The sequence below is a fragment of the Paramormyrops kingsleyae genome, chromosome 7, assembly GCF_048594095.1.
Source record: "Paramormyrops kingsleyae isolate MSU_618 chromosome 7, PKINGS_0.4, whole genome shotgun sequence".
Lineage (NCBI taxonomy): Eukaryota > Metazoa > Chordata > Actinopteri > Osteoglossiformes > Mormyridae > Paramormyrops > Paramormyrops kingsleyae.
The window spans coordinates 17571072-17589989 of record NC_132803.1 but is presented as its reverse complement, the minus strand read 5'-3'; the positions used below and the strand labels follow the sequence as shown (position 1 = coordinate 17589989).

At 42.6% G+C, this 18918-nt stretch overlaps 1 protein-coding gene across 1 annotated transcript in view; it reads left to right on the top strand.

The window, feature by feature from the left end:
- Window positions 1-18918, top strand: part of tbca (tubulin cofactor a) — a 221537-nt gene that overhangs the window by 138682 nt on the left and 63937 nt on the right. The gene's annotated exons all lie outside the window — the stretch shown is intronic.

Below are 18918 nucleotides of genomic sequence, written 5' to 3'. Positions count from 1 at the left end.
ACATTGGAGAGCCTAGAACATATTCTATGCAGGTAAAGGACACAAGGAAAGGGAAGGAATTGGACAGGGCATTTTCACAGTACGGTCAACATAGTGTGAAAGGGAGACACCTATTCACCTACCCCTGTCTTTGGACAGAGACTAAGTGGGGGAGGGGGAGTGCCACTTTTGCACAAACAATTGAAAGTACCTCTCTTTTGAGACCTTTTTGATCATCTGCATTTGGGTCTAATTTTGTTTTGGTTTGCTGTGCTTTCACAGTTTTTCTACCTCTGCTGCATTCACGTAGTGATATATTACATTTTTTCCATTTATATGTTGCAGATATTATCAGTGTTTTTTTAATAGTTATCTGTCTCTATGCTGTTTTTTTCTCGTGTGAAGCTGTTTTGTTTGTGCATCTTTGGAATCAGAAACATACTCAAATATAATTGCTTTAAATTGGAATGCTCAAATATATCCACAAATATATTCCAACTCTGGGAGCCTGTACATTATTGTTTGTAATAAAAATATATTTACTATCCTCTCAACACTAACCAGGTTAATGATGTTAGAAGGTGGCTGAATAGATGGATGGATGTAATCTGTAGTTTCCTTCCTGTCTTTTCTTTAAATATTTCAAATACATGTAGCAGAACTGCATGTCTTCACTGTACTGTAATTAGTGTTTGATGAGTATTGTATTTTCAATACAGTTTCCAACACCTATTTAAGTGTTACTTTTGTCCTTACTAATTTGCAGTTCTAGAGACAGGAATTTTGTGTTGATGCAGCCCAAGCTACTCAAACATCATAGTAACTCCCAGGATTTACCTATAAAAAGGTTTTGTCTTGCACTAGACTCCCTGGTGGTTATGGCAGGAAGCTCGACAAATGTCCCTATCATGACATTTTCAAAATACTTGGTCTGGTACTGTAACAGTTGCATCCATCCCTTTTCTATACCAGCTTATCCTATGTAGGATCACAGGGACTGTAACAATTGATATAAAAAACTATAATTTTAATGAATTAATATAGGATATCCCAAGAGCTTTCTGATCAAGACAACGCCATAAAGAAGCTTAGTCTTTCACAATGCAACAAAACATTTTTTGTTCCTGTCATAAGCCTGCCAGGAGAGGGCAGTAAAAGACTAAAGCTAACATGGAGTTTGCGTATGTAATGTATCTCTGAAAGGTCAAACCGTAGCATTGTTCCCAAACAATATGCAAGTTGTAGGTTCACATCCAGCATTTACCGATTTTATATATACACTTAATCTGTGTTTTGCTTGCCCTGAGTGTTCTAGTGCCCATACTGTGCTGTGGTTACTGGTTACAGTGTGTCTGAGTACCAGTACCGTAATGGCATGACCTTGGGAATATCGGCACAGCGCTGGCTCCCACGGGAATCCCGCTGCTTGAGCACCCTGTGGATGGACAGCGCTTCTTCAATGCAATCTGAACCAAAAAGAAAGACATTTGATGTGCTGGCCAGGAAATGCCACTTCACATATGGTTGGTAGCTAACAAGCTGCTGCTGGTTTTCTGCCCTCAGTCTCAGTTTAAGAGGAGGGCTGGACTGAGCGCTAACTCAGTCAGAAGGGAGTCTGCCAAGATTACTAACTGCCAGAGTGGTGTGGTGTGTGGCTCAGTGGGTTAGGATGCCGTGCCTGATTAGAAAGTCACTCTCGGGCCCTTGAACAAGGCCCTTAACCCTCAACTGCCCCAGGGACTGTCTGACTCAGCTCTCAATGCTACACCGCTTTGGAATGTGTTTGTTAAATAAAGTGATTGTGTAGAAAATGGCTGCCTCTGGTGAGACTGTCACCACCCATGCCAATCAGAACTGGCTAAGGACCCACATAAGGGACATTGGCAGCCACCTAGGGAGCCGACTTGGTCACGCCGTGCTTCAACACCCCAGCCCCAGGAACCTTGTGTTGCACCTCTACAGAGGACCAATACCCTTGAACACTTTCCCCAGTTTCTTGTTTGCCTTCCTACAGTGTGCGTAATCAACACATGGCACCCCCACAAAGACTAAGAGAAGGTCCCCCTCTCAGGAACATGAGCCCTCAGCCACCACTATCTCCTTATGAGGAATGATCAATCCTTTATTGAGCACAAGTATGAATACAGGTACATCGGAATCTGTTTTTTTGCCTACCCCAACCTGCTCTGATTGGCTTGGGGGTCACAGCATAGGGTCAACTATCATGTGATACCCCTGGAGCTGGGGGCTCAAGGGTCCACAGACATGTGACCATTCTGCCTAGGCCAGGGCTTGAACCAGCAATTGTATGATCATGGCTACAAAGGCTTAGCCCGCAGAACCACTATACATGATGACATAGTGGGAGAGGATGTGGGCATTCTGAAATGGAGACTTCCCAGTACCATTTCAGGGGGAATCCGATTCTCTGCTGGAGGAACTCGGAAACATTACCGAAGTTCCTACACTGTGATGAAGAGACAGTGGATTGTCTAGTGGGCAATTGTTTAGTGGCTCCAATAGCCCCTAAAGTGATGATACACAGGGGAACTCTTTGAGTAATGTTGCTGGGCAACAGCCAATCAGATGAGTCAAAGGGCAACTCATCTGGATCTGGATGATTGCAAAAGTGAAAGTGCCTGAGCACCACTGGTCAGCAACTTGCTCAAAAAGTTGCCATGTATATCGTTACCCTCAGGAATTGCTCCAACAGCTGAAAAAGGATGTGTTTCCCAACAGTGCTGGAAACCAGAAACCACAACAGACCAGTCACCATTTTATGACCAAACTGTTTTAACAAGATTACATTGAAATCTATCTTGTCAATTTTGAGCAAGTGGCAGAGCAAGGCCCTGGGGTGAGTCAAGAACTTCTGACAGCAGTGTGAAATGTGTTACCGGTCTTCCACCCAGCCCCATCCTTGAGAAACCATTGGAGCATGTTGATATGAAACAAGTGGAGCTTCTTCCAAGATCAGTCCAGCATCACAAGTACATTTTAGTCCATGTAGACTAGGCCTTCAAGTAGCCACTCCATTACAAACGCTATATCCAAGAATGTGGCAGCAGAGTTGTTATAGTTCTTCATCTGTGTTGCCATGCACCATAAATAGCAAACAACAAATAAACACATCCTGTTTGACTAGGGCACACCTGTCATCTTGCAAATGATGAATAATATCTGTTGGCTCTTGTAAGTACAACATCTCTGCACCTTGGTCTACCACCCCACTGTAGATTGGCTTATTGAATATTTCAATCAGACACTCAAGCAGGTACTGAAAAAGGCAGTATCTGAGTACAGGACCTGAGGCCACTGTATTTAGTCTCAGGGGTCCAAGAGATTCCCCAAGCCTCCAGAGGATTCACCCCCATTAAAATTACTCTTTGACAATCAACCTCATTGACTTTATAGCACAGAAAAGCAGCCTGAGAGCAACAGCCTTATCCCTGTAGCACCACAAAACAGATGAGGGAGAGAATTTAAAAGGTGATGCCAATGCTTTGAGAACATATAGGGCAAACTTAGCACACCCAACAATAAATAAATACGACTGGTTACCCCAACCATAAGAATTCCAGCTTGGAGATCTAGGGTTGATGTTCCTGCCCATTGCCAGCCGCAAGTTTCTTACAGACCTCAGAGTGTAGAAGGAGGGAAAAATTTGCTGTATCCATCAACTGTGGTGATAAAGAAAGGAAGAAGTACACCATGTCAACTAGCTGAATTGATGGACTGAACCCACACTCCTGCTATCTGCTTGCACTGTAGAAGAATACAGGGACAACAATAACAAGAGAAAGTTCACCAGTACCAAAATATTTGGTACAAACAAAAATAATTTTAAAAAAATCACACTTCCTGATGTCATTGTTCGAAGAGGCCCAAGAACTCGTTGTGGAGGACAAAGTACAAAATACACTAGTGGCCCACTCTGGATTTTCACAGGCCACTCTGTTGCCACACAGATGCCTTGGACACTGACTGGAGACAACAAGGGGAACAAGGGGCCCCCACCATATTCCCCAGACTAGCCTTACGGCAAAGTCATCAGAGACAGAGCCCTCCACCGTCATTGGCTGTGTAGACTTGGTGGCTCCATAGATATTAATTGCTCGTTTAATTAGTGTACTAAAAGTTTTTTTTCTCCATATTGTTATCTATATTGATTTGGTCTTTTACAAGAATAACAATGCACCTAAAGATTTTGGTACACTATTAGTCTTGGTCATATTAGACCAAGATTTTGGTACACTTAGTTGCGATCTAAACTAATGGTACTGTTACAAATAATTGCTTGCTTTTCATCATGGCTGTGATATTCCATTGGTAGTTATGTCCCAATAAAATGTTCATTGTCCTGGTATTAATCCCTTTGAACTAAAACTAAATATGAAGTAAACTTTGCAGAGCAATGGTCACTCTTGTCACTTCTGTGGGAAAAAAAGACAGAGAATGTCTTAGATATGGAGGGGTTCATTTGGCTATTCAGTAGCCAACATGAAACTGACAGTTGTTTTGAAGCCTTGTTTTGAAGTACTGACCATTGTTCCATATGCCAATTATGAAAGAATGAGAATGTATTGGAAAAATAAACCTTTAAGAGGTCATAAGAGTCTGATTTGTTTTTAGTCAAAGATTAGAAGAAAGTAGTGGAATATATTTTTGTAAAACTATTGTGGATAAACACATGAACAACAAAATATTAGAGCTATAATTCTTGTGTAATTTAAAAATAAATAAATAATATATATATATATATATATATATATATATATATATATATATATATGGTGTTTTTATCTTCTGCCCTAAGTAGAAAGAAATCAATGACAGTCTTAATTTGTTTCTTTGTTACTATTTTGTCCTGTTTCCTGCTTCCCAGAAAATAATGTCAAGCCCTAGTCCTATATGGAGACTTCAAGGAGGAAGAACACGCCATAATGGACCTGCCCCTCTTCTGCTCAGTACCAGTCTTGAAATGGGAAGCTCTGGCCATTGACTGGGTGCCTCTGGAGGTGAGGCGCTACCTCCAGGAGAGACCCGGAACGTGTCGCCCTCCAGTGAGTGACTCAGGCCAAGAGAACCGATGCCTGGGTCACAAAGTGGTTCCAAGATTTCCATGTCATGGTCCAGCAACATGCTGACATGCCACCTAGTATGCAGGTGGCTACACATTTTTTTTTTCTTTTGGGGGGGAGCATGATGCTGGCCCCCGCAGGGATCCTGCTACTTCAGCTCCCCGAGACTGGACAGCGTTTCTTAACCGCAACACAAAACAAAAATGAAGGCCTGTGGCATCCCAGCAGGAAGGCGTCTATTACAGTGCTGGTGCCTAATAAGAAATGTTTTCTGACATCAGAGTGAGGCACTTGCCCCCTCCCAATATGTGAATAAATATGTATGTTGTTGCCATCTGCTAACAAATAAATATCTACGTAGCAGTTAAATGAAGGCTTTTTAGAACATTTTTAGAAGTTTTAATAAAAAAGAGTAGCTTTACATATAAATTTGCTACTATTCTCATCTATCCATCCATTAATCTTCCACAACTGCTTGTACAGGGTCTAGTACCATTCCTGAAAGTATAGAGAACAAGGCAGGGAACACCTTTGAAATGCTCCACTTCTATACAATGCTATGAGAAGATATCTTTTAATGGAAAACTATGTTGAATTCAATAAAAGGGAACACCTTAATTTTGTGTAACTGGAATTAAGTCAGTTAGGCTATTTACTTTCAGAGAATTAACACATTTTCAGCAAGTTAATGGGTTTTAAAAATACTGGTTTACTAAACGTCTCTTTCAACACATCGTACCCAGCTAAAAATGTGAATATCTAGTTATTATAATAATAAATGCATATACAAAAATTACAGTCCTTAGTCTATAAGGTTTAGAATAATTTGGCAGATAAGCAGAGAAGAAAATTGCATTTTCTCGATGTCCCCAATTTGTCTTAGATAAAGCATTAAGGAATTAAATTAGCAAAATGAGTCTAATACCTCCAATACAACAGAGCCAGTAACATATGCATGTCTAAAGGCTTTTTTATGTTATGTATTAGGCCAAAACAAAATGCTGCTGGTTCCCCATACCAAATTGCTTAATGTTACGTTAATTGACACATCAACATGTAGAATTAAGCCATGGAAGATTTATTTTATTACATGATTTTTTTTTTTGAAAAACATAGACAGGAACTGGATGCAATTTTGATCATAAATTAAATACAGCAACAGAGTGGGGAGTAATTTGGTCACTTATTGTGTGACTGTTGATAACTATTGTATTTTAAACAAAGGCATGCATTTGTTCACACACTCTTCTCAGAGGTCTGAACTTTCTGGACCTGAGTACAGTTCCAGCTTGGTTTCTGTTCTGGATGAAGGGCAAGGAATTGTGGTGGTAGATGAGTAATGCAGTGAGATCCTGCCAGTGCTGCTCGTCTGTGGGTTTGTGATATTTAAATCCCAGTAAATAAGTACAAATCACCTTCTGTAGGGATGGTCAGACTATCAGCAAAGACTGAGAATGGAGAAGTATTTCAAAGATATTTGTCAAAATCACAGATTATTGGATAAAATCCATTTTTAAAAACCTGACTGGACAATTATCGGTAGTCATTGGCAGGGATGGGAACAACTCACTCCTTGGCGAGTCCGAGTCAAGTCTCTAGTCAAAACATTCCAAGTCCGAGTCAAGTCTCAAGTCATGTGCCCTCAAGTCCAAGTCGAGTCCAAGTCTTTGCATCAATTTTGCTGAGTCGAGTCCCTTGAGTCTGAGTTGAGTTGGGAATCAATAATTCGAGTTCCCACCTCTGGTAATTGGCTAATCCCACCCCTGTCTGTGCGTGCGGAGTTAGTATGTTATTCCTGCATTTCTACAGGTTTCCAGTTAAAAGCAACATGCCAAAGGGCACCACAGCCTTGTACCAAAACAACACCCAATAACTGAGAGCACAGATGCAGTCTTGCAGCTCTTGAGTTACATCTCCGGCCAGGATCCTGCCTTGATAAAGCACCTCGAAGTGGCAGCGTGGCTTTGCTTCCTGTCCGCTTATCTGCAGCCGGCGTCCTACACATTCATTCGCTGCTGAGGTGATTCTGCAACACACCACACTGCCACAGTCACTCACGGCAGCCTCTGAGCTGTGACGCGTGATTAAACGGCCGGAGGCACCTGGCAGAAGGCATTTCTGTGTGCTACCATGTGGCTGACGACTCACCAAAGGAAAGCAGCTTATTAAAGTCGTTAGCTTTCCGGCAGGCATATCTGTCTTTGTGAGTCTCCCAAAAGAAGTTTTGTGGCTGGCGAGGACTGCTACCATTTATGATTCCCAACGAGATCTGCGTGTTAAGTGACTGTGGGGGTGCCACGCTCCATAGAACTGTGTGATAAGATCATATGATATCAAATTTCCCCTGGGTGTCACAGACAAATTGGTATTTTGGAGAAAAGTTTGGCAGATACACTTTGCTGTCAGTTTGCTGATAATAGGGGAACTGTTGGCAGTGCATTCTGCCTTAAATGCATGAATTTCAGGGCTTAATTTCTCATAAGATCAAAGTAACGATGTTTAAAAAGGCATTATCTCAATTTCTAAATGCAAGATGGGCACAGGATGATAATAGTACAGTCAGGGGCGTTGCTAGAGATTTTGGGCCCCATGAAAGCATATCATATTAGGCCCCCCAGTCCAAACCAATCCAGTTATTTTCCTAATTTTTTAGGGCCCCTGTCACTCAGGGGCCCTTGGAATCGTCCTAGCTTTCCTCCCCCTTACGGCGCCCCTGAGTACAGTTATTGTCACATTTCAAATTATTCTCCTTGTTAAATGGCTATTTTCCCCTTAAAACAGGTAATACATTCTTTTTGTTTGTTTTGTCCAATCTGTTGTTTCAGATGATAAACTACATGTTTGCCATTGCACTTTTGAGAAATGTGAACATCTTCACGCATGGAAAAAATATTAGAGGAAAGTCATTAAAAAATGATAAACCTGTAAACCTGTATGTTTAGTACCACTGATGCACCCTCATTTGTCAGAACCAAAGGCCGGTGCCCCCTCCCAACACGGGACATAAACTCTGCTAACCTCAGTCCATTACCCATTACAGAGGGAGGTGGGGGATGGGGTGGGGGGGTGGAGGGGGGTTATTGTAGAGTCATGAGCTGCCGGCGGCACTTCTGTGACAAGCTCCATGGACGACAAGCAGACTCAAAGCAGGGGAGGAGTGCAGTCCACAGCTGAAATCAATCTGAAGTCTCAGGGGCTGACAAGCGGGTGACGTCTATCCCAATGGTGGGGTGAGAGGCTCAGGGTAAAGGTCAGGACCCCTGGAGCTCCTCGTCATGGTGATGCATCAGACTCACACCTTTGACGAGTCTCCACTCCTTGGTGAAAGTGATTCTGGGTAATGAAAATCCAATGACATTTAACACGCCCTGCATTTTTCCTTATCACACTGAGAGTTATCCCTTATCTGGAATTAAGAAATCATGTTTGTCTTTCCATCTTTTATTTTCATATGTAGGGGCTTCCACAGTGTGGAATGCTATTCATTTTAACAACACCCCCCCCCCCCAAAAAAAATACTGTTGAACTGATTTCTTATTGATGTCCCTCAACATACCTCCAGAGATCTAGCCACTGCTGTACTGTAGATGTCTCTGCTCATGATATATAAATGCAGAGGACTAGTTTGAGCCAAAATAATTCCTTTTGAATAGCCCTTGAGTATTCAGCTTTCTTTGAACGATTGTCAACATTAAGCATGACTGAGAGGTCCCCTGCTCCCCCCCAGAAAGGTGTAGCTGTCTCTTTTAAGGGGGGGATGTGGGGGGGGGGGGGCTTTTTCACCCAATCACGTGTCCACGGAAAGAAAACATACTTCTGTAAAAAAGTACATGGTACAGGATGGTGACCCCCCAAACCAAAACCCTTCATATCAATACCTTGTCCTCATGCCAATTGTTTTCATAACCAACATTTTCGAAGGGAGCTCTGATGGCAACAGAAATCAATCCTGTATCTCAGTATCTGATGAGGGGGTGATGTCTGCGTTCTTGGGAGGAAACTAATGTTCTGTATGGGCCAGTTAATTGAACCTGCCTAACCATTACGATTGTATGTTGACATTCAAAATCAATTGAAGTATCCTTGAGAAATATGAATCATTCATCCATGCATCCATTCTACATCCGTCCTATGCAGGGTTGCAGGGGTCTGGAGCTTATGCCAGAAGCTATAGGCACAAGGCACTAGGATGGGGCTCCAACCCATTGCAGAAATCTGAATCATGTGTGTAATATAGGCCTACAGTACAGTATTTCAGACATTGGCATAGAACTGGATTGTCACTGGATTTTGTGCAAAAAAAAAAAGAAAAATAACAGTCATTCTAAACATTTTAAGCATAAGTGGAACCAGAGGTACATGATTCTGTTTCATTATTTTATGTTATCACGACCATGGACACTTGGGGACTATTGCAGTGGCAGAGCTAGACTTTTATTTAAGGGGGGGGGGGGGGGCAAAGAGTGAGCAAGGCTTTCTCAGAGGGGTGATAAATGAAGGAAAAAAATATTTTTCTCTTACATACTCATAATAAACAATGAGTTTGTAAATGTTTGTTGAATAAATATGGGAAAATATCCCCTTTTCTCTTCATTCTGTCTCTATACAAAATAAGCCACAGCCAGGTGGTTACACTTCATCATGATTGTTTGGCAGAGACACTATAAGAAACACTTTTAACTAGTTTTCTTTTTATTTAGTGTAGCTAGATATAACTAAATAAAAATAGATTCATTCATTTAATGAATCTAGGCAGCTAATTAAACACTCACATTACAGTACATTGAAGTTGATTCAAAGCTTTAATATGACATGCATTACCTGCTTACATGCAGTAGAAAACTAATGACTAGTTCTCCATACAGTATATACACTTACCACACAGACTTCAAGCAAAGGCTAGCTTTGCTAAAATAATAAAACAACACTATAATTCCGCATGTGCACTAAAACATACACACGTACAAAGACACTGTCTAAAAGACGATCTATATCAGCACGAGCAGGGTTCGTGGCTAATTTAAACGAGACGTGAAGCAGACAGTGCGCAACGCTTTCATGCTGCTATTTTTTATGTACTGCAAGTGTGACCACCTCTCATTAGGAAGGTAATACGGTGTAATATGTCATAAATACCTGCTTAACTCGTGCTGTTATCAATACCGCCGGTGAGTTTTGGATCATGTAGGAACGCGAGCCACTGCCAGAGCTTTTAGCCAATGACATGTCAGTAAGCAGCGCGCACAGGGTACTGCTGCGTCGGGATTTCCGCTCAAATCTTTGTCCGATCTCCTCATTAGTATATTTTAATGTTTACCATTTCCAGCGGGGTGGCACTGGGGGTGGCAAGGGCTCTGTTGGGGGTGGCAATTGCCACCCCTGTCACCCCTTTGGCTCCGCCCCTGGCCTATTGCCTGTCCCAGGCAGCATAAGGCAGAAAATATTCTGAATGTGATGCTGGTTCATTGAAGGGCACAGACATGTCAGGAAGCACAAAGCAGAGGACATCCTGGAAAGGATGCCACTCCATCTGTGGACAAAGACCACAATCTATATGCTGGACCAGGCTGGATACCATTCCACTCTGGTGTTGCCCTTGGTGAAAGGTGCCGGGCAGGTGTCGGTATTCTTTTAGCCCCCTAGTTCAGCAGCAGTACTTTGGAGCTCACGCTGGTGAATGAGAAGGGCTGCCTCTCTTAGAATCAGGGTACAGGCTCAGAGTATTGTATGTGCTTATGCACTGAACACCAGTTCAGAGTATTGTATGTGCTTATGCACTGAACACCAGTTCAGAGTATTGTATGTGCTTATGCACTGAACACCAGTTCAGAGTATTCAAACTTCTTGGAGGCCTTGGACGGGGTGATGGAAAATGGGGGTCTATTGTTCTACTGGGGAACTTTAACGCGCACGTGGTTAATGACCATGAAACTTTGAAAGGTGTGATTGGGAGGAATGTCCAATCTGAACCCAGTCAGTACCGTGTTATTGGACTTCTGTGCTAACCACAGTTTGTCCATAATGAACACCATGTTCGGGTGTTCATAAGTATACCTGGCACCAGACCACCTTAATGACTGATTTTGTAATTTTGATAATGAGCGAAGTAGATCGGAGGACTCTGAGGAGAACTTGCCCATTACTAGGGCTGAGGTCACTGAAGTAGTCAAAAAACTCTTCGGTGCTAAAGCTCTGGGGATGAATGAGATTCTCCCAGGGTTCCTTAAGTCTCTTGATGTTGTTGGACTGTCTTAGCTGACACGCCTCTTCAACATTGTGTGGAAATTGAAGACAGGGGTGGTGGTCTCAGTCTTTAAGAAAGGGGACCAGAGGATGTGTTCCAACTTCAGGCGTATTCCACTCCACAGTGTCTCTGGGATGGTCTATGCCAGGGTATTGGAGAGGAGGGTTTGTACATTGGTCAAACCTTGGATCCAGGAGGAACAATACGAATTCCATCCTGGTCGTGGAACAAAGAGGGTTTATGGGAGTTTACCCCATCAGTCTACATGTGTTTTGTGGACTTGGAAAAGGCCTACAACCATGCCTCACCAGGGTCCTGCAGGGGTTGCTTTGGGAATATGAAGTGCAGGGTCCATTGTTCCCTGTATAAACAGAGTGAGAGTTTGGTTTACATTGGCAGCAGGAAGTCAAACTTGATCTCGGTGGATGTTTGACTTTGGCAGGGCTGGCCTTTCTCACTGAATCTGTGCATAACCTTTATGGACAGAATTTGGAGTCGCAGCCAAGGGCTGGACAGGATACAGTTCAGTGACTTCTGGATCGGGACATCTGCAGAGGGATTGGTGCAGCGTCAGCAGTTATGTGGATGTTCTACTGTTCAGGTAACAAGTGGTAAAGAGAGAGCTGACCAAAAGCAAAACTTTCGATTTACCAGTCAAACTACGTTTGTACCCTCACCTATGGTCACGAGTTCTGGTTAGTGACCGAAGGAATTAGATTGTGGAAACAAGTGGCACAAACTTGTTTCCTTCACAGGGTGGCTGGGCTCAGCTTTAGAGGTAGGGTGAGGAGCTTGGACATTCAGGAGAAACTCAAAGTAGAGCCGTTGCTGCTCCGCATCGAAGTTGAGGTGGTTTGGGCATCTATCATGGATGTCTCCTGGACGCCTCCCTGTGGACGTGTTTTGGGCATGTTCAACTGGGACGAAGGCCCAGGGCAGACCCCGGACACATCGGAGAGATCACATCTCTCAGTTGGCCTGGGAATGCCCCAATATTCATCTGGGGGTGCTAGAAAAGGCGGCTAGGGGGAGGGAGCTCTGGGCATCCCTACTTAGACTGGTGCCCCCACGACCTGACCCTGGATAAGGGGTAGAAAATGGATGCCTTATTAATTTTAGGAGGGAACCCACAGAAACGTGGGATTGCGTGCAAGTTCTCATAACTGAGCTAGAGGTAAGGACTGAACTCACAACCGGGGGTTGGGAGGCTACTGTGCTGACTAATGAGCTACTGTACATGATGCATGGTTCCCCTAAGTATTTAGTGAATGTCTCAACAGTGGAATCTATTAGTACAAAGCTTTATCTATTTGCCCATTTGTAAGCATCAATCAATTGATTGATGCCTATAGATGTAATGTTTTTGCACCTACACTAAAAGGAAAATCATTCCTTAGGCTATAGCAGGAATCTCGAAAAAAGACAAAAAGAAAAAAATCCAAATGGTGGGATTTTGAATTTACATCATAGCATGCAGTTGTAGATGTACATTAATTCTTCGTAGGATTTTTGCAAAATGGCTGTACATAATCATTTGCACCTAATCCTGTAAAATACAATGTATAAATTTTACATTGTTTCATTAAAAATACCAATGAATAGATTCTAGCATTTTAAATAAATGACATTCAATAGTTTCGTTTGCTTTGCTTTTTCACAATGGCAAGCAGATTGCAGCTCCCTAGTAGCCAAAAAGGTGAAAATTAACTGAATGATTGCTGTACCTGTGTGCCTGCCTGATCACCACCAAGGAATAGAACAGCCTCTCTAGTGAATAACGGATGTCTCCTTAATTAACCATTTGACGTCATTAAACTAATTTCAGTCATTATCTATAGTGGCTGTTCAGAATCTCATCAAATGTAATGTGCCACAGAAGTAGCTAGCAAAAGCCCCCCTCCCCCCTGTAAAATAAATGACTTGTTCCAGAGGACCGGAAGATCCGATACTCATCCACTGTGACCTAACGCTAATCAGCTTTTTGGTGAGGTCAGTCACCACAAATAATCAAATAAAGAGAACTTTAGCAGCATTATGTGACGAGCACAGTAAGCTGGGAATGCAATAACATGCAAAAAGTTATGCTCAAATATAATAACCTGCAGTTATTATGCAGGCAGTAGTTGCAAATTTGGCATCTTAAAATATAATCTGTTTTCTTGGTTTCCATATATGGATGAAACAGACACTCGCTGCATATTGAGAGAATCTTCACAATACTACTCTGAACGCCTACAACAAAATTCAAATGCAAATGTTGCTGCAAAACCTTGGCTTTTCATCTTAAAAGCAACATTTTTCACACCAACCCAAGATGTTGAGGATTTCCCATATGCTATAGATAACACAAGAGAGAAAATGCATGTAATGTTTAATTTTGCTTAAAATGATTTAGTTCCTAGTTCTGATTTCTAATAACAACATGTAAAGCAGGCCAAAAAAGTGCCGTACACAGAATAATCTGGCAGGAGAGCTCCACACATTTATTTATAAAAAAGTAAAACAAGAGGGATCATGATGTATTGCATGCTGTCAAGGTCTGCATAATTGACAGCAGCCCAGAGCAATCTGAGATGTATGTCTTGAACAATTATTCTGATAGATGCTTGCAACATAACCGACCTTGTAACAGCCATTGGAAGTCTGCAAAGGACAACTGTTTACACTGCTATTGGTACGCCTTAGGGCTGGCTTGGTATTTCCCAGAGAGACAGCCTCTCACCGCCCTTAGAGTTAATGCAATGAGTAATCCATGTAGGATTTACTGGTCATCTGTGTTGCTTTTGTTTTTGATCACACTATTTGACTTTTTTTATTTATTTGCATTATTGGTATATGGCACTTATATGTTCTCAGCATGTTTCGCTTCAGAAGTTTACTGCCTCCAGCATTTTTCGGGCACATTCTGGATGCTTCTTCCAATGGAGTCTGTACTCTTGAATGTTCACCACACTGCAGCTGAAACCGAGAGGCAGGGAGTTAATCAAAGCTGGATCTGGTTTTGACCATATGATATGATGAGAACAGAGATTTCTGCTGTGCCTTAACACATCACTGTAGGTTCAATATTCACATGCAACATAACTTGCCTTCGGCATTGTAATAATCGCAAATTGGAAAGATCACATTTTAACCCTCCCCAAATCACACACATTACTGTGGAACTGGGCTTGTTATCAGGTCCCTTACCATTCCCCCTCCTGCTGAGGTCCAAACCTTTTGAACAAAAGGGTTATCAGACAGTATAGCTATTGACAGCTGTAATCGTTATCTACAAAAGCAGAAGATACAGTTATAACTATTAATTACGGTTTAATTACACTGAGGTGGATGAATACTTTTCTGAATCAACTGTTATCATATAGACCTGTAATGATTTATTTTGAACTATGCAGGAAAAAAACTTTTGCAATAATATTATACCTGCAGAGTTCATAATTATTCATTTGAAATACAGGTTACTATAGTCACACTTTGTGATTGTCATCATGTGCCCCAAATGGCACATCCAGATATCTTCGGGTTACAAATGTTTATCCGAGGTGAAGTCATCACATAAAAAAACCCAGTGAGACCCCATTTGCTTTCAGACCAACTCGCATTGAAACCAGCTAAATTATTAATACAAGGGCCTGATTGTTTACTCTTCCTGTGGGAGTGGAATTCTGAGCATCGAACGCCTGATTTTTATTTGAGACTGCTACTTAAATCTTCAATTTGCGTCATTGCAACAGAACTTATTTTACACAATTAAATGGATGAATTAAACAAGGAAATATATTATACAGCACTGAAGGGGGGTAAACATGCAAATTATTGAAGCATTCAGCAACTCTTGGAACCATTTAAATCAGTTTTGAATTTAGGTCACATTTCATTACCATTATGCACAAAGTTTTGGAGGAAAATGAAGAATAATGATATATTTAATGCATCTGACCTGCAGAAATCAGAAGTCTTCATTGTCATTATGAAAGACTGGAATTTACATCTGGCCTGCATTAGCAGGAATGTTAAAGGGTGGGAGTTGCAAGATAAACTTTTATTCTGCAATACTGTATCACAGAAAAACAGAATCAGATCTTTTAAAATGTGCTGTGTACCCGATAGCTGTTTCACAGTGAATTGCAAATAAGGGCCTATATTTCCCTTACTGTACCAGAATATACCTAAACCAGTTTTTTTTTTAAAATAAGAGTACTATTCATACATACAAATAAGACATTAATTGATTTTTGTAACATTACCAGTCATAAGAAAAAATAAATCCATTCAAATTGTCACGACTTGGGAAGGAGGGAGGTGAAGGCAAAGGGGCCTCATTTCAACGAAACGAAACACAAAAGGCAAAAGGAAAGAGACCGCGAGGGAGATCGGGGGGGAAACACAGGGTGCAGGGTAACTGGCGGGGAAGCACAGGCAGGCAGCAGGATCACGCGCACAATACAATGACCGGACTGGGGAGGAGGCACTATATACACCACAGATGAGGGAGCAGACGAGAGGCACCTGGGATCATCCACACAAGGGCTGAAGTGAGAGGTGGGGTTAAACCAGGAAGAGGTGTAACGAGCCACACCACAGAACACACAGGGGAAAGAGGCATGCGGGGCCTGACATCTGTCTCCAAGTCCAGCAGCTTAACTGCTATGCCCCCCAATAACTGCAGTACAATAGCACTCTGCGTCAATGTGAAAGCCTAGTCTTGTAAATAAATGTAATGAATAAACAGAGAGGATCCAAGAGCAGAGTGGAAGGCTGGGTTAACACTGGGAAGGCAGGTAAGCGAACAAATCCAATAACACAATCCAAGGAGCAAATCGAAGGGACAGGTTGAAGATAAGCAACAGAGAGGCGACCCACGAAGCAACCAAAGCCAGAGAGATAAGGGCAAGGATCGAAAACCTGGAATGTCAAGACTATAGGTCATGCATGGAAATACAAACACAATCATCCAAAATGCTCGGTATGGTGCAAAACACTCAATACTTCACACTGAGTGAGTGCATGGAACAGCCAGTTTAAATAAATTGCTGTAGGCAGGGTTGTTCAGGAGAAGCTGGCCGTGGATGCGGTTGGTTTGGCACGGGCGTGACGGTACCTCCCCCCTCCCCCACGGGCAGCTCCTGAAGCACGAGATGACCGGCGAGGCAGGCGACCACAAGGACAAGGAACAGGGAGGTCTGGGTGCATATGATGGAAATTTTCAGTTGAGAAGGGATCCAGAATATCACAAAGCAGTACCCGTGACTGCTCTTCTGGACCACAGCCCTCCCAATCCACACAGTATTCCAGGAATCCCTTGCTGTGCCATGAGTCTAGGAGGGCATGAGCTGAGTAGGCTGGGTCTCCGCCAACATCCAGTGGCAGAGGTGGGCTTGATGAGTCTGCGATAGAAACTGAAGGGGGACTGAAGAAAAAAGCTTCAGTAATGACACATGAAAGGCAGGTGAAACACGGTAGTGACAGGGAAGTTGTAGCCGGTAAGTAACAGGGTTTACGTGTCATAGCACTTTGAAAGGCCCCCATTCGCATCCGCAGCTTGACGTCTCTCGCTGACAGCCTTACATGTTGGCCTCGGTGGAAACGTGTCGGTCCACAGAATGTTTCTGGGTTATCTCAGCCCAGCTTAACTGGGTGTGCGCCTTCTCCATACCTGTGCACTCCGCTTGGATCAGGCATTCATGGCGGGAAGGTCACACTGCTCCATCTCCTAGGGGAACAATGGAGGTTGGTAACCTAGGACACACTGGAATGGGAAGTATGATACAGTGAATTGTGTGTGTATTCAGCCCACATGACAAAACGACTCCAGTTCACTTGATCGGATGAGCAATATTGTCATAGGATCTGACCTGATGAAGGCGTTCCATCTAACTGTTGGAATGGGGATGATGTGGTGAGATATGGGGGAGGACATACAATTGGAACAAGGCCTCAGCTTTCTTGGAACTGGGTTGGAAAGCGACTGTGAAGTGGCATCTTGTAAAGGAGAATTAAAGCCCACCAAGCCCGACGACGGTCAAGACGTTTTGCCTCTTGATATATTCAATGTTATGATGACCTGTTAACAGCAGAAAAGGGTGAGTAGCTCCCTCTAACCAACATCTCCATTCCTCCAAGGCAAGTTTAATAGCCAGTAACTCTCTATTTCCCAAATCATCATTTTGTTTGGTACTGGAAAAAACAGGGATAGAGGGATGCACAAGGATAAAGGCTGGATGTTGTTCAGGAGATACTGGGTGTGGTGGCCGCTGGTCTGGTATGGGTGTGACAATAAAATAGTACAGATCAAAAAACAAATCATATTTCTTGCAAGGATATGTTTATCTGGAAATGCAGTTACCATGCTGCTGAATTGTTAAATGATTATGTTAATTCCAAATTGACAATTAGCATCACAGAGCCTCTGCTTTTGTTTGTGTATTATGGTGTCTTTTTGACCGATAGTAACAAGAATGCATAATAAAGTCATTACGTTTTCATTGCTTTTTATATTCCGTATCGTCTTGTGAAGAATGCTTAATTTCCTTATATGAGCTAATACAAACAAATACAAGGAATATGTTTCCCCCCATCCACATTCACCAGTTCTCATTATGTTATGTTTGAATACACAGTGCTCAGCTCATTGGGAGGAATAACTTACAAACTTCCTCCAATGACCCCCAGGTTTTAATCAGCTAGCTGCAATGGACATTCTTTTTCCATGTGGAGGTGTAGTATTTTCCATCCATCCATCCATCCATCCATCCATCCATCCATCCATCCATGCATGCACCATTTGATATATTTTTTTGGGGGGCCGAGGGTGTCCCAGACCACATAGGGCACAAGGCAGGGGTACAGTATAGACAGAATTCCTGTCCATTGGCCTCTGTGGGAGGGGCAAACAGTCCACTTCTCTGGCTCAGCATCACACTCAAGAACAGTGATCATCTTAGGAGAGCAACTGTAAGGGACAAGACACAGGAGGAACGGTTATACCACAGCAGGGGAACTCGGAAGCCATAAGAGAGTACAAGAAACATCCAGGGATTAGCAAAAGCAGCAGCAGCAGAGAGACAGAGCATGCTCTCTCTCCGGAGTACGAGCGTATCGACTGGGACCATCTCCACAGGAAACGCCCTGCACATCCAGCATTCCCTACTTTTTTTTAAATTTTCAAATCGTTTCCTACCTTTTCCTCACCACACCCCACACACCCCTATGTCTCCCACACCCCACAGAAAGGGGTTTGCACCCTGCATGTCTCACCTGGTCCTTCCATCCCATCACACCACACACTGTATGCATCCTCACTCACACACACAATCACACACCACCGCGAAGCTAAAAACGCCATTTCACCTGACTGCGTGACTTACAAAGCAGTTAATATTCCTATGTTACACAGCTGTGTTGTCTTACAAAGTAACTTATTCAAGAGCTCAATGGCTGCTGTCCACAGTTTCCTCCCATAATTCGTAATATTTTATTTAAGGCCATGTTTTTAGTAACTTATAACCACATGCATAACAAATAATAATGCAATCATGAAGCATTACAAACATGCCTATAAATATATATCAAAAGGCATACATTTCAGTCATGTGTATTAAGCATTATGAATGC